Source organism: Mus caroli, chromosome 3, assembly GCF_900094665.2.
Source record: "Mus caroli chromosome 3, CAROLI_EIJ_v1.1, whole genome shotgun sequence".
NCBI lineage: Eukaryota > Metazoa > Chordata > Mammalia > Rodentia > Muridae > Mus > Mus caroli.
The window spans coordinates 60,025,518-60,037,909 of NC_034572.1; positions in this window are offsets into that span (position 1 = coordinate 60,025,518).

Sequence of the window (12,392 nt, forward strand, 5' to 3'; positions counted from 1 at the left end):
CATGCTTGCTTCATAGGACGTAGGAAGAGTGATGCCAGAAGCCTGGGAAGAGCATCTGTGGGTTACTCCAGAACCCTGGGCTGAGCGATCTTGTGAATGAGTATTCTGCCCTCACTCCTACCTCAGACCTCTCCCGGATCTCCTGACTTCTCCCTTTCCCAGCTCATAGAGATTACTACACCACTTCAAAACAACCCTGTCAGACAAAGGCTTCCTAGAAAACTCTAGGTTCTTAGTTCCATAAGAATTCTAGGGAAAATAAACTCTTTGAGAGTCAGTGTTTCCCTTTTTCATGATTCTGGGGTGCTGGGCAGATAGATAGATGGTCTCAGTAAGAGAGGACACGGGTTTCCTAATGCAATGGGGGTACTTAATGTTGTTTGTGTTATTTGCTTCTTCAGCATTTATACTCTCTTTAGGACATCATTTCCCCACCCACTTGCTTCATGCCTCCTGTGTCCTGATTTGGAAAATAACATTTACATTTCAGACAGGTACAAAGACTAAGAACAAAGAAAGCACGTTTGTACTCATTTTAAAGGAGTGTGGGCTTTTGCACGTGGCCGAGTTTCTGCATACTTTTTAAGTTCTGTTGAGATATAATTCACACACCCATGTAAAGCATAGGAGTTTTGAGGCACAGTGATCCACACCTATAACTCAATATGTAGGAGCTATGTGGTGAGCTTGAGGGCAGTTGGGCCATATAGGTGGTGTCATCACAGGTAGAACAAAACATGCAACAAGATAGACCATGCATATTGGACTTGGCAAACTGCACTGGGATCTGTTGTTATTTTCTTTTGTTGTCTGGTTATTTTCTGTGTTGTTGTTAGTCTTGCTGTTATTGGTGGGTTTTTTTTTGTTTTTGTTTTTGTTTTGTTTTGTTTTTTTTTGAGTCATGTCTTCTGTAGCCAGGCTGTCCTTAAATTTTCTGGGTAGCCAGAGAAGACTTCAACTTTCTGATTCTGCTGTCTTTATCTCCCAAGCTCTGGGGCTACAGCTGCAGGCTATCACACTTGGCCTTTTTAAATTGTGGTAAGTTTTGTAAAATATAAAATTTGCCATTATAAGCATTGAAAGTACACAGTTCAATGATGTTAATTAAATTTGTGGAACTGTGGCCATCATACATGTGTTAATTAGGTTTTATTTTTTCCAATTTGACACAAACTAGAGTCATCCAGAACCAGCTGAGGGATTACCTCCAATAGTCTGGCCTATGGACATTTCCAGGGGGCATGTTTAATAATTGATGTGAGAGGTCCCAGCACACTGCGGGTGTCTCTTATGGGCAGATGGTCTTTATTATATAAGAAAGTAGCCTGAGAGAGCCACAAAAAGTAAGTCAGTAAACATTGTTACTCCATGCTCTCAGCACACCTGTGTGTTCCCATGGACACCTGCTTGACCATCAGCACACCTGTGTGTTCCCATGGACACCTGCTTGACCATCAGCATACCTGTGTGTTCCCATAGATACCTTGCTTGAGCATCAGCACACCTTTCACACAGCATTGACCCATTCCATGATTGTGAACTTGTAGGTTTAGATTACTTTTAGTTTTTACTAGAAACATCCCTGCAGCCGCCTCTTCACACACATGTGCAAAAGCTTCCCCACGATGTAGACTAAGGAGTAGAGTTGATGGGTGGTCTGCAACACACATGTTCCATTTTATTTTTTCTGTTGTATCAGAACTGTGGCTCAGGCCTAAAATGAAGACAAAAGACTAAATTCTCCACATTCCGTAGAACCACCATGATGTCACAGTTACAGCAGTTGCAACCAGTAACCTCCCAGGAGGGCATACTGAGACCTGGGATCAATGAGGGGCCCTTCTGGAGAGAATGAAGTTCACAAAGAGAGGATATTCTGTCTTCAACCTCTAAAAGCATTCATCGTGAAAGCCCAAAGAGGACCACTAGAGAGAGAGAGAGTCCTGACAAAAGTTATCTGGGCATCTGCTAGACTCAGTCTTCTTTCATTTCATGAATGTCTAAGAAAGTCTAGCAGTCCTCCCTCAAAGGAGATTGTGTGAGAGTGTGACACCAGAGTATCTGATGCTCTGGGGTACAGAGAAAGAGGGAAGAGAGGGTAGGACAGAGAGAGGGACAAGAGAAAGAGGACTCTACACTGTTTAGTAGAGTCAGTATACCAATCATAAGGGGAATACTCTACCTCTCATAAGAGGGGCACTTACAGGGAAAGGTAGGACCCGTTAGAGAATCAAATGCCATGCCAAAGATCTGTCTAGGTCATATATTCATGGAGCCTTTCAAATAATCCATTTCATGTCCTATAAGAGCCCTGTATTCTGGTTCTCACATAGGTCAGAGAAGCAGAAAGAAGACTGTGGCCACCAAGAAAGAACTTTGTCATTTTTCTTTTCTATCTCATGCAAGAAGAGGAAGAAGAGACACAGAAGATGGTATCTGGACATTTGCTGCTGGTGACTCCAGCCCCACCAGAGCACAGCAGACTAACCATTGTTTCAGATTAGTGAGAGAGAACTACAACTTGATGAGAATTATAAATTTTGATCATGTCAGAAAGAGTATTCCAATAAGAAATAGCGTCAAAACTCTGGAAAATCTAGAGATTAGGAGACCTGTTTTTTTAGCTGGAAGGGAGAATTAGCATGGTGTATCTGAGACATTTGTCAGACTAAAATACTCACATGATTATAAATAAGTGAGACCATATTGATGAGTGAGCTAGCGAGCCTATAGTCTAGTGGTATCTGAAATGGCAGAAGTGGCCCCCACTCTATCTTGCCAGGAGGCAATGTGACAGGGCTACCCAGTAGGTATACAGGAACATCACCATGGTTTCTCTTTAGTTTTGTTTTCTTGCCACTCACAAAGAGCATCAACTCTGAGAAAAAAAAAGTTGCAAAAACAACCTGACCAAAAGCAAAGTAAAATAGCTGAAAAATCCTCACCATACAAATGGGATCTGTTTTTATTTTCACAACGGGAAGTGAATTAGCTGTGTAGAATGAATGTTGAAGTAGCCAAGATGACTTAGCCAGTCCATGCTTTATTTCCTCAGAGTCCTGGGTTCTTTACCTGCATGAAACTTCCTGTCTATATCCGTCATTAGGGTAGTGACCAACACCTTCCAAGACAGGAGGAGCCTGTGGCTGTGAGACCTCCATGAGCCAGGCCAGGTGCTTCCCCAGTCTTGGTTTATCAGCATCTTGGCCACAGTTTGCTTCCCTTTGCTTCATCCTAGTCTGGCATCTCTGTGTTTTCTTTAGATGGACAGCCACAAAGCTTGCAGATCTATATGTATGGGGATGCCTTCCTCCTGTAGCCCACGAACGAACCAGCTGTACATTCTTCTTACCCTCCACTGCCAACCCCTAATGTCTCTCACCCTGGGATCCCAGGCCCACCAGGGGTCTACCTATTTTGCATCTCCAGGACGGGAGTTTGAACACAACCCACATCAATCTCCCTGGGCTTTATTTACTTTTAATCAAAATGGATAGAATTACTAATGGCTAATTGTTATCTGTCACCCAGAATGTAGTATGGATGGTAAATGAGCATTACAGGTGGCTTTAAAAAATAGCGCCTTGCTCAAAATTTGCACAAGCTGCAGTTTGAAGAAAACGACAAACCTCATGCTGTAAACTGATGCTTACTGGAGAAAAGAAAACGAAATCCAGTAAGTTGTGGAGATAGAGTATGTGAAACAAGCAGACACTTGGAATCCTTCTGATGTGTGGAGGATTCCTTGACAAAGACAGATCACCTGGGGACCCTGTGTGCGAGGCCTTTGTGTGGCTGCACTTGCCTTGCATTTGTGCCTTGCCTTTCACTCCGGGGTGAGGTTTTGTTCTTTGAAAACTGAAACAATTTTCAACTCCAGAAAGAGTTTTAACAGGCTTATTCATGAACTTGTTTCCTGTGTTTCCTTCCTACACACTTCTCATTCCTTCTCTCTCTCTCTCTCTCTCTCTCTCTCTCTCTCTCTCCTCTTTCTGTCTCTGTCTCTGTCTCTCCTCCCTTCCTTCCCCTCCCTTCCTCCCTCCCTCTCTCTTCTCTTTCTTTTTTTTCCAGCTGGGTTGTGTCAGTCCTGGGTGCCAGATGCAAAATGATTCAGCCAGTGCAGTTCCCCAAGTTGAACTTGTTATTGATTAGCACTTCCTAAATCAAACGGAATTGCTGATCTCTGTTGCAAGGCGCCCCCCTCTTGCTCAGGATCCAAGTTCAGCCCCAGTGTCTGTGCCTGGGTAGGCACTAGGGGATTTTTGATGTGTTCTCCCATCTTAATCACTGCTGTTGCCAGCAAAGGAAGAGGAATGGCATCTTTCATCGCCAATTCATGTTTTCTAAGCTCCAACTGTGTGTGTGGCAGTGTGCAGCCACAGAGGGGATTTTGACAATTAGCAGGAGCCGCCGCCTTTACTCTCCTTAGCTGTGATAATTAATGCCTCAGGACATTTTTATGAGTTGGTATGTGCTGGGCACATGACACATAGTACTGAGAGCGTCAATTACATATGACCCATTTGAAAGGATGGAGACCATTTTAAGCATGTGCTTTGTAGATACACTAATAGTTAATCTGCAATAAACTTGAGTCTTTTTCAGATTGTTCACCACACAGACATCTGTCCAGGACTATAAGGACCAGTCTCACCCTTAGGTCACCTCCATCCAATTTCTGCCCCTGGTAATACACAAGTTAGTGATGTATGTGACATTTTGTCTGTAAACTCCACCCCCATGATCACAACCCAGCAAAAAAATGCCTATGAATTTAAGGAAATTTCCAAAAACACATTTATCTTTAGATAATTTCAAACTAAAAGTTGTAAGAGTAAAATAAATTAACTGTAAATCTTGACATGTCTTAGCCGATTGCCAGCATATTGCCACATTTCATTATTCTCTCTCCTCCTTAGTCCCAACACACAGAGAACTGTCTTTATTTTTTATAACTAGTCAACCATGTTCACTTGGGTATACAATGGTGTGTTGTGCTCTGGCCTGTGTACTCATCCACAAGCTCTCTCTCTTGCTCTCCTTTTTTCTTTCTCTCTCCCCAGTTCCTTACAAAGAACAAAAAACCAAGAAACTCAAAATTGTCCTCTATATTCAAAGCATGCTCTGTTCCCACATATGAAAGAAAACACACACCACTTTTCTCTCTGTGTATGGGTAAAGTTTTGCTTAATGTGACAACCTCCAGGTCCATTCATCTGCAAAGGACTTGATGCCATTCCTCACAAGGGCAGAAGAAAACCTCAGTTTTCCTTAATTTCTCCTTTGAAAGTGACTCCCATACACATCCTCTTCGAACACACTTTCATATGTATTATATGAGAAGGATGCTTTTCTTACATAACCATAGATTTATCAAATGAAAAACAATTAGCATTAATGGTTAGTAGTACTGGTCTGAACTAAATCGTAGTCTCCCAGTTTATATACGTAAATCCTAGCCCCTAAAGTGGCAGCACTTGATGTAATTAGGTTTAGATGAGATTATGAAGGTGCACTGTCGGTCTCAGGGGATTAGTAGCTTTCTAAGAAAAGGGACTGAGTTTGCTTTTCCACCCTGAGAGAACACAGCCAGATGGCTGCCTAACGAGCTAGGAAGAGAGCCTCTAGCAGACTTGGCCATACTGGAACCCTGATCTTGGATTTCTGCATTCCAGAATTGTGAAAAAACAATTTTTTATTGTTTAAGTGACTCTACCTGTGGGGTTTTGTTATAGCAGACAGTGCTGACTATTACATGTCTCAAGAAATGATTTTTCTGGAATTTTTTCCAGCCCAAGATTTAATTATGAATCATGTATCACATTTAGTTAGCATATATCTTTTCTCTTTTTAATCTGGAGTTGCTCTTTAGCATTTTCATATTCTTCTTTTTTAATTTTATGACAGGCATTCTCTTTAGGATCACAGGCCATTTCTACATATTATCCTTCAGTTTTGGTTTGTCTTGTGCTTACACATGATTTGATTGAGGTTGTATATTTTGAGAAGGAATTCTATGTAAGTAGAAATATTAGCACCTCAATGCATCGTGTCATTATCAACAATACCCTGGGCTGTGGCTTGCAGTCTGGATGTGCAGGGTTGTGCTGTGGAAGTCTGGACCCCAGTGTACTACAGAAAACCCATTGGCTTTTTCTGATGTGGGACCAAGTGGGAGACGATCATATCCTGATCCTCTTCATGAGGGATCAGTGCTGGTTTCTTGGAGTAGGCTACATCTCACAGGGGTGTAGGAGTTCCTGGAGAGCAGGTCACTGTAAAAGTGCCACCAGGCTATTTCCTGGGCTCTGTTTCCTGCTCTGCCATGGGGGCACCCTGACTTACTCTTGCTATATGATACCATTTCATATGTGTAGACAGAAGCCACCACCAGCAGCCTGCGAGCTAGGGCTTCCTCATCTTGGACTTTAACCTTCCCAAACTGCAAACTGAACTAACCTTCATTCTTTATAAGATACCCAGTCTCTTGTTTATGTTTTATTGCAATAAAAGAAAACAAGTTAAGGCATGTGTACATTTTCATCTTTATATGTAAATCAACAAGGATGGACTTAATAATCAAAAATTCTATCCAGTGTCTGTTCTCACCAGAAATGCTTAGAGCACAGAATCCACAACATTTGAAATATGTCTCAGAAGAAGCCTTCGAAGCATCTCTCGGTGTGTTGCCGAGAGTGGAACACATGAGCCAATGCTAGGTCTGTGTACAAACTAACCACTTCTTTCAACTTTAGACAGAAAGAGGGCTATAGATAGGGCTCTGTGGAAGCATTTATTTTGCAAGCATGAGGACCCAGGTCCACATCACCAACACCCATAGTAAAAGCTGGAGGTGACTATCAATAGCATTTAATCCTAACAATAAGGGATGGAGACAGACAGATCTGGATAGCTCACTGGCCAGGCAGACTAGTCAAGGCAGCAAGATTCCAGTTCAGTATCAGACCCTATCTCAAGGCAGAAAGGCCAAAGTAATAGAGGAAAATAGCTCATGTCCTCTGCTGGCCTCTGCGTGCATTAGGACATGAGCATAGGCCTCCATACTCTCATGGACACACACACACACACACACACACACACACACACACACACACTTCTTACAAGTCTTGTAAACTGGTCTGAGGTATTATCTAATCTCCAACTTCTTCAACTTTGTACAACGACCACAGCTGAATGTAGGGTCACAAAAAATTTGGCTACAGTAAAAGGCTTCTGGATACACAATGACCAAAGAGTATTTCAAAAAAGCAAATGCATAAGGAATCCAAGGTGCTCCTGGGAGCACTGCTTGAGTTGTTTCATGTGATGTTATTGTACTTGAGGTTTGAACCCACAGGTCTTTGCACTGTTCATCTGTGACACATTGGCGCCCACAGAAGCTGCCTGAAAACCCTCAGATCCAAAGCCACTGCATGCTATGAGCCTTGTGTTTGGACTGTGTAGAAAAGGTTTCCTGTTCTTAGGAAAACATAATGGTTTAATTACTGATAACAAAAGCTTTTCATCACTGCTCAGCATGTAAGTATCAAATTAGTAAATCTTGGGGTTGGATCAGATTAGAATCTTTGGCTTTAAAATTTACTGTTTGAGTTGTTCACTTGGATTTCATTCTTTAAAATTGTTAAATGACTTTTGGCTCGGGATTAGAACAGAATTTCTTATAATCTCTAAAACAGCCCTGAACATGAACTACATATGTATACAAAGCCATGTTCTTAGCATCGACAAGTACAACCAAAGTTGCAATCAACTTAAAGAACTTTGATCAAATATTCAGCCAAGATTTAATTCTCTATGTAAAAACAAACACTTTCATCTTATTAGAATGAAAAGCTGCTTTTGTCTTTAAAATATGTAAATCAAAACTCTTTATTACCAATCCACATTAGGTTTATATACCTATACATGTATAGGCCAAGCTCAGATACAAACTCCTCAGGCAAAGGGGAGTCACAAGAAGAAAAAAATTTCTGAAGTAGCTGTGACCTCCCCTAATACCAGGTAGCTAGTAAGAACAATAACCATTATTATGGGAATCGAAGTTCAGAGCATTGACAAGGATTCTCAAATAGCACATGGGGCTTTATGATCCCTCTTCAGAGATTAGAAATCAGACTTGAAAAAGATAAACCTTGTCTTGATCCATATTAATCTCCCCACAGCATCCTGCACTATGTCACAGTGCAGGAGGGACTGTCACAATACCTATACCTTCCTCTGACCCTTACTCCCAGTGAGAGATGTGTGGGATACTTGGGGAGAGCAGTATGGGGAATCCTTCCCATCTTCTGCCAGAGCACCCACAGGCTGGTCTTACCCATAGCATTGTCTGTCTGTGTCACTAAGACAAGCATCCTGATCTTTGTTCACACAACAGTGCAGCGCCAACAAAACAGACTTCAGTAAGAGCTTGCTGGGGTGAGAGAAAGCGGGGAAGGGTAGAGAAGTAGAAAGGAGAATGAATGAGAAGGGAGAAAGAGAGTGGAAGGAAGAAAATTATAGAGAAAGTGGAATTCTGACTATATCACATTATTAAGGCTTAACTTCTTATACAAAATTACAAAGAGATGTAATTTAGTAATTTCTCAGAGAGAGGCAGGAGGAGACAGAGGAGAGGGTGAGAGAGGAGAAGAAGGGGAAGGAGGGAAGAGAGGCAAGAGGGAGGGAGAGAACTGCATTTGGTTTTATCTACAGAGAAAATTGCAAACAACCTAATTACTCAAAAATTAGTGGATGAGTAAGTAAATTAGGAACCTCCAGTCAATGCAAAAATATGCATATATTAAAAATAATTGCTGCAAAGACTAGAGGAAAAATGTATTGGATGCAGAAGATTAGTGGCTTAGAAAAGAAATACAATATAAAAGAATAATATTCATATGTAGCTAGAGACAAACAGTGCGTACAGGTAAGAGCATGTCCAGCTCTGTATTGTGTAGCTTAAAATCCCTGGGGCCCATTGTAATATTGGCTACTTGTCCAACAAAAATAAATAAATAAATAAATAAATAAATAAATAAATAAATAAATAAATAAAATAAGAACAACCCTGATTGAGTATTTGATCTATAGCCAAGGTATAGTAACAGGAAGCACATTCACCCTACCACCTTAAAATAATGAATAAAACAAAATATGTCAAATAATGGCTCTCAGAGACTCCTGGAGAGCAGCAAAATAAATAGATTAACCCTACATATGTTCTAGTGACTATAGTAGTTTCCAGGCTACCCTGCAAGGACTGAGAACCCAGAGTACCTTGGAGGTCCTCTGAGTTGAGAAGACAACTTATTTTCCCCTCCTGTGAATCTCCTCCACTGTTCCTAACCCATTTCCATTCCTAAGTCTCAGGTCCTGATACCCATGAACACATTTTACCTGGAAACCCCAGTGGGCACATGAGAAACCAAGGAACAAAACAACCACCCAAGAAAGATAAGACCAGATATCAGCACCAATTCCAGATGCTTAGATGCCAGCCTCAAAACAATCAAAACAGCCAGGCCATTAATTATGTCTCCACTAGAGTCCAGCATCCCTAGCACAGCAGGCCCTAAATATTCCAAAATATTTGATACATAAGTGAAAGACTTTGAAACTTCCTTTACAAATGTGATAGAGGACTTTAAAGAGGAAATGAAGAAATCCCTTAAAGATCAAAACACAAACAATAAAAGGAAATGAATAAAACCATTCAAGACCTGAAAGTGAAAATAAATCAATAAAGAAAAACCCAAACTAAGGACATCTGGAAATGAAAAACTTAGAAAATCATACAGGAACAAGAGGCAAGCCTCACCAACAGAATAAAAGATGGAAAAGAGAGCCTCAGGCAATGAAGACCTGAGAGAAGAAATGGATAAGTTTGGTTAAATGTTAAATCTTAAAAAAAAAAACCTCCTGCTACAAAACATCCAGAAAATCTGGGAAACGATGAGAAAATAAATCTAAGAATAATAGGAACAGAGGAAGGGGAAGAAACACAGGTCAAAACCCCAGAAAATATTTTCAACAAAATCATAGAAGAAAATTTTTCTATCCTACAGTAAGAGATAGCTATCAAAGTACAAGAAGCACACAGCACATTCAATATACTAGGCCAGAGAAAAAGGCCCCTGGGCACATAATAATCCAAACCCTAAACATACAGAACAAAGAAAAAATGCAAGGGGAAAAGGTCAAGTAACATATAAAGGCATTAGGATTTCACCTGACTTCTCAATGGAGACTCTGAAAGCCAGAAGGGCCCGGACAGATGTAGACTCTAAGAGACCACAGATGCTAGTCCAGACTGTACCTAGAAAAACTTTCAATCAAAGAAAAATAAGACATTCATTGATAAAAGCAAATTTAAACAGTATCTATCTACAATTCCAGGCCTATAGAAGGTGCTAGAAGGAAAACTCCAATCTGAACAGGTTAATTACTTATAAGAAAACACAGAGAATGAATAATTTGAGACCAGTATGGTTAAAAGAAACACACACACACACACACACACACACACACACACACACACACACACATGAAGCCTACCACCACTACCACTATCAAATAACAACAATCAGGACTCAACAATCGTTGGTCTCATTGATATCTCCCAATATCAACAGTCCCAATTCCCAATAAAAATACACAGAGCAACACAATGAATGCAAAACCAGGATCCATCTTTCTGTTGTATCCAAGAAATATACTTAACCTCAAGGATAGACATCACCTCAGGGTAAATAAGTTAAAGCAAGTGGACCTAAGAATCAAGATTAGTGTAACTATTTTAATATATGACAAATTACACTTCAAACAAAGACTAATCCGAAGAGATAGGGGAAGATACTACATACTCATCAAAGGAAATCTCTACCAGAAAGACATTTCCATTCTTAACATCTATGCCCCAAACACAAGGAGACCTGAGTTTAAAAAAAAAAAAAAAAGCACTACTACATCTTAAATCACATCTCATGGAGTGATCTACTGTATCCAATAGACAAGACTTCCAGACAAAAGCGAAACTGAAAAGCAGTGGTGCTAAGTAACATCACAAAGCAATTCAACATAACAGATACCTATAGAACATTTCATCCAAGCATAAAAGAATGTACCTTCTTCTCAGCACCTCCTGGAACTTTCTCCAGATTGATCACATTCTTGGACACAAAAAAGTCTCAAGAGATACAAGAAAATTGAAATAACTCCCTGCATCCTATAAGACCACTGTGGATTAAAACTGGATGTCAACACCCACAGAAACAACAAAATGCTTACAAACTCCAGAAAACTGAACAACCCTCTGCTGACTGAAACTAGGGACCAAGACAGAAATTCAGAAAGAAAGAAAAGACTTTTGAGAATTGAAGGAACTGAAAACAAGCACACCCAAAGGTAAGGGACAAAATGAAGGCTGTTCTAAGAGGTAAGTTCATAGCACTAACCGCTACATAAAAAATTGGAGAGATTTCACGCTAAATCTTAACAACACACCTGAAAGCTCCACAATAAAATAAAATCACACTCAAAAGGTGTAAAAGGCAAGGAATAAAGAAAAAAAAATCAAACTCAGGGCTGAAATCAATAAAATAGAAACAAACAAACAAAATACAAAGTATCAATGAAGCAAAGGGTTGGTTCTTTTAGAAAATTAAGATTGTCCACCTTTTAACCAAGTTAACTAAAAGGCAGAAAGAGAATAGCTAAATCAACAAATTTCAAAATAAAAAGGGGGATTTCACAACAGACACCTAAGAAGCCCAGAGACTCATAAGGACATACTTTACAAACTTGCAAATCAGGGAAATGCAAATTCAAACTACTTAGAGATTTCATTTTACACCTGTCACAATGACTAAGATCAACAAAACAAGTGACAGCACATGCTGGCAGGATGTGGAAAAAAAGCTGGTAGGGATGTAAACTCATACAGCCACTGTGAAAATCAGTGTGGTGTTTCCTCAGGAAAATGAGAGTCGATTTACCTCAAGATCCACCTCTACCACTCATAGGCATATTCTCAAAGAAGGAGAGCCATGTTCATTGTTGATCTATTCATAGTTGCCAGAAGTTTCAAACAATCTAGATGTACCTCAGTAGAAGGAAGGAAGGAAGGAAAAGAAATACCGTACATTGACACAATGAATTATTACTCAGCATATTTTCAATATATGTATATCAATGACATCATAAATTTTTCAGGCAAATGGATGGAAAATGAAAAGTTCATCCTGAGTGAAGTATCCTAAACCCAGAAAGACAAATGTGGTATATATTCATTTATATGTGGATATTAGCTGTTAAGTCAAGCCTAACCAAACTACAATTCATAAGATCACTAAGGTATAGCGTAAGGACTATAAGGAACAGAGATCTCATTA